Source organism: Anopheles aquasalis, chromosome 2 (assembly GCF_943734665.1).
Source record: "Anopheles aquasalis chromosome 2, idAnoAquaMG_Q_19, whole genome shotgun sequence".
NCBI classification, from domain to species: Eukaryota; Metazoa; Arthropoda; class Insecta; order Diptera; family Culicidae; genus Anopheles; species Anopheles aquasalis.
This window is the reverse complement of record NC_064877.1, coordinates 15302501-15307500: the sequence shown is the minus strand read 5'-3', so window position 1 is coordinate 15307500 and position 5000 is coordinate 15302501. Positions and strand designations below refer to the sequence as shown.

The 5000-nt window shown below is 40.8% G+C and overlaps 1 protein-coding gene across 10 annotated transcripts in view; it reads left to right on the top strand.

Moving 5' to 3' along the window:
• The window catches only part of LOC126573151 (fasciclin-2), a 59958-nt gene that overhangs the window by 49208 nt on the left and 5750 nt on the right, over nt 1-5000 (top strand). The window contains exon 10 of one of the 10 annotated variants that reach the window (XM_050233069.1): nt 1-3227. This exon is cut by the window's left edge and continues 258 nt beyond it. The exons of the other annotated variants lie outside the window; for them this stretch is intronic. The gene's annotated coding sequence lies outside the window, so the exon portion shown is untranslated. Of the gene's footprint in view, nt 3228-5000 lie in introns of those variants that run through there. 10 annotated transcript variants of the gene reach the window in all.

Sequence of the window (5000 nt, the reverse complement as noted above, 5' to 3'; positions counted from 1 at the left end):
GTGTATAATATGCTGCCCAGTGAATGCGTTTTACTGAGCCTTATTTTTGTCACCCATGATTTTAGTACAAGAAAACAACATTGCGTTCAGAGGAGGTAGTAAAATAGTTAGAACAATTATGAAGCATACAAACGTTGTTTTAGTTCACACTAGGAACAAAACGGAAGGATTGCATTGAAGAAAGGAGCACTTGCGGTATCGATAGGAATTACGAAAATAGTGTCATCACTGAAAGCAATGTATTCCGCAACATCCTATTTACAGCCCCAGCTTATTTCATGCGATTATTGTTTGTAAAGATTCAGTCAATCAGTTTTCTAAAATATCTGGGGCTATAGGGGGGGACAACAAGGCACACAAAATGTAAACAGTCATCAGTACCATCGACAGCAAACTCTATTAACATTTTGAAGCAATTTTGACTCCCCAAAGGAGGAGGGCGGCAGAATCGAACGAGATAATTGCAGTTGTCTAAGATCTTGGATCCACCGAAAGTGTTTGAATTTATGGGAAAAAAGAAAAGCATAATTTTAACCCAATCCTATTGCATGTGGCAGCGTAGAATGATGAGAAAAAAAAACCGTATATATTCCACCGCAGACCACGAACTCGTTTTAGAGGTGAGTCTCACTCAATTATTCTAAAATTCTATATCAAGTGACTAGAAACATTGGTGTAGATCAATAATAAGTACGGCGCTGGTGAAGGAAAGTGACATGTGCTGCTGACCTTTTCGGTGGTAACCTTATCTCCTATGTTCAGTAAAGGTTTAGACTAATGCTTTCAAAATCGGGATGAGATTTTATCGTATTGTTCCTAACACAAAACCGCATCAATTAACTCGTACGAATTGATTAAGTTTGTCAAGCTGTATTCGGAAGAAGTTATTAACCTGCATTGTTAACTGCTGGCGTGTTAGACAGAAGCTACAACATTGACGATCTCTCACCATTCGCAAAACACTAATGAGCTTACCTTGTGTATGACTTGAGAAGGACTGTTCTGTGTTTTGATACGAATTTATTTACGATATATTGGATGAACTAGTTTCCAAAACAAAAGAAAAGCCTTGAATATCCTATCGCAAAACTATGAATTTAAAATGACGCTGTGCTGCGTGTTTGAAACTGCAAGGAGGAAGTAGCTATGAAGTTTTCTAATTTATCTTACGTGACAAGAAGAAGTTTAGTCCGCGGAAGGCGTAAAGTTTGTGAAATCGAAAACTGCCCTGTTTATACTGTTCGTACTGACTGACTGGTTATACAACTTGAACGATTCTGGAAAGGGTTTCATTTCTCCTGAAAATCAGCGAGGGTAGCTCATATGGGTTGGTTCTGTTTGAAGTTGCACTTAAAATAGCTAAATGTAGTTCACTAGAAAAGCATACTTTTTTATATGTTGTGATTGAAAACCGATGATTGTTCGAAACTTAATGCGACGCATTCGACAGTTAATGCCCCAGTAAAGGGATGTCGTATCATCGGTAGCAGTTATAAAGTAAATTGATCAGATGGCAAGTTGTGAACAAACAACAAAGCGGTTTTATATTCAAACCTTGCGTTACATGGAACAATGACTCTGTAAATAATCACTGCCAATAGATTAAAACATTAGCTTGGATCCTTTATCGATCGATTATGACCCAACGGAGCTCTCATACGCGTCTCGTTAGCTCTGTTGCAGTCACCATTTGGTTGTAAAATATGAAAATTGATCCCCAAACTACAGCAAAATGCAGGTGGATGTCGCGTGATCATTGCTCTATTGAGTAGAGAAAACTTAGCACTGAATCCATGTTTTCGGAAGCCTAAATCCAGTCTTCTAGGTGCAGCTCAAAGTTAATGGTCTTTGGCGGTTGTTTAGTGAAGAACATTTGGAATTCCGAAAGCATCTCCATTGTATGGATTACCATTTCTTCCTCCGTTCAGTTCCACCATCGAGTGTGGTCTAAAGTGTGCTGTCGGTTCGATTTTCGAATGCTTTTCAATTGATACAACGTTGCTACGAATGAGCCAACCTGAAATACAATCAAAAACCCATAAAAAAGGAAGAGCGATGTTTGCCATCGCAACTATGGCTCCAGCAAACGGAGCTGCAAAATGAACTATTAGTTTTGACTTGTTCCATAGAACCCGGAACGTATAGTAACCCCTTAAGTAAGGTTGACATGCAACGCTCCGGATCGACCGTGTGACCGTGAGGCGGTGGTACTCTATAAAGTTCCTTTGTGAAGTACAAACATTGGTTTTCCCATGTTTCGCCCGATTCGATTTACTGCCGCCTTTTGCCACAAGTTATCGTTCGAGAGCTGCGAGCTACCGGCGTGGCGTGTGATGCCGGTTGAGAAAGTGTTACTGCACTGCAGTTCAGCTGCAGTGGCGGCGGCATTGCATGCTTGTTCGTCTGCTGTGACCTGTGGTATGGAAGTGGGTTGCATGTACTGGCGCTAGCTTATTGACCAGGCAGAGTCAAGCTGTGCTGGGAGCCGTGGTCCCCTTATCTAAGCCGTGTACATAAACTACAGAATCAAACTAATGGTACGCACCATCAAAGACAATAATGTAATATAATTTTAAACTGCAAATATGTTCCACTGGATCAACAGCAGCAGACAAACGGCAGATCCGCGTGTGTCCCCTATGTTGTTTGTAAGAAAGCGTGCGAGCGATGGCAGAAGGTATTGAAGTGATGAGAATAGATTCCAGGAAGGGAGGGGCGGTCAGGAGAAAAACGCGCGAGCAATTTCACATCCTTACAACGAAATCAAATCTAAAAACCATTCTCTCATATATTGTTGGAAAAGTGTAAATTACATTCAAAACATATATAATCGACGAACGAAAACAGAAAACTGTTCATTGACAGTGGTGGAATGGTGGTTAGTTAAGAGAGAAGATACGCAATCGATAATCGATATGGTGTTTTCAATTTTGCGTAACCAAATTAAAAAAAAAAAGAAACATGAACGAACTCTCATAGTAGAATAGAATGAATGTTAGTTAAAAGAGAAAATTAGCAAAAATGTTTAACATTAAAATGAAAGCCCCGTGGCACTGGGAGAAGATGTTTAAATCAAAATCACAGCAACTAAAACCTAATCACACATTAAAAACGACAAGAAAGCCGTATGTAATACTTGTACATAAAAGAAACTAGCTTAACATTGTTGACATGAAACACAGATAACTATACGCCCTTTGCAGCAGAAGGGTGCACGGTGCGAAATAAAGTCATACTAAATCATCACAACACTTCCTTCAACTGTGCGTTGTTTTGTATGTCTCGTGGCGCAGCGCGCGTGCTGCTTCTCCCAAACAGAAGAGTGGTTTCAGATATTATCATAATCGAAAAAGACACGTTCCACGTTCCGTAAGATGCAAAGGCGAACGGGAAGAAAGGGTGAAATCAATTGTAAAACCCCCGAATAGAATAACACAAGAGGAAGGAGGTGGATCCCTATGGCCTCTTCGGCTTCTAATGCGCTTACAATGTCAACTTCTTCACCGTTTAGGGCTCAAAATGAAGGTAATTATGTTCGAGAAGATGTTCTTTAAAGCAACTGAAAAAAAAACAAATTACTAGAATTCTGTAGCACACCCCCACCTCTTATATACTACAAGTTCAGTTCGTTCATTCTAGCAACTTCTCACCACAATTCTATCTACACCCTTGATTAGCAAACCAGTTTCGAACGTTTAACTCACTCACCAAACCACAGACATTGTTTCACTATCTCTTATCCACTCTCTCTATCTCTCTCTTCTCTTTCTGTGCGCTCTATCTCTCTGTTTTTCTCTTACATCAATTCTCTAGCGTTTAGTTTCGAAGCAATAGGCGCGAACCTATTAGGTTAAATAATGACTGCGATACATCGCATCTTAATCCCACTGTCTATCTAGATTATCTACGCTGAATGTACTGGTTGTAAATATGTTAAATTGTTTAGTACGTAGTGGAGAAGATGTGTTCTAAATTATGTGCGCCTCGATAGGCCGAAAATGCAAAACCAAATCCGGTTCTGTTCGTCTTTACAACCACACGCACAAAACACAAAACCTGTTCTATGGTATGGTCTATTGTTGCAAGTTGGCCTCTGCCGGTAACACACAACTTTACGTTTAAGCTTGACAATAATTCACGTTCTGCATCCAACATTTTTCGAAGTCACAAGTCGTTACTACACGTACACAGAGCAGCGCACCACGCACAATTGTGCACATAACTCACATAACATTAGCTCAAAAAGAAACCAAAAGGGAAAACCATAATGCAAACACAGGGAGGAGGGAGCATATACACCGTTTATTCTACACCCGAAATCATTCTCAAAATCGTTGGCCGCAGCAATCGCTAAAAGCGCACACAACAAACCACTCTTCTCATCAAACACATCTCACTGTGCACATTCATAACACGAAACTCTGTTGAAGGACACACAGAGGCTTAGGAGGCTTGGAGCTGGATACTACCACCACACACAAGCCACCAAGAAGAGTGCATCCCATTGGTTCTTTTGGTCCATTTTCTATATTGCATTTTTTAGCTGCATGATTAAATATTCCTCCACCTTCGCTCTTGCTACAAAATGTTTTGCACAGCAGCAACAGCCACACCAGTATACAACCACTTCCGTGTGAGAGAGTGCGAAATGTTTGATAATTTCATTACCGTCCTGGTGCTGTTCCGAGAAGGAGCTGCCTCGACTGCATAGTTGGAAACTAATTTGTACAACTTTGGAGCGAGCAAAAGCTCACAAAAATTCAATAAAACCCGATAAAACACATCGCCCAGCAGTGGTGCGTACTACTGGTAGTGCGGTGGCAGTGCTGTGTGCAATAGTAGTTTTCCTTGGTAGTTTCTCGAGGAGATCGTGTGCTCCGTGCGCGGTCTGTTTGCTGCAGTGCTCATGGTGTTAATGGCAAACATTGCACTCCTATAGCCTCCTCCGTCCCATAACGAATCTCTTTTCAAGGTTCTGTCTGAATGTTTATGTACCTACT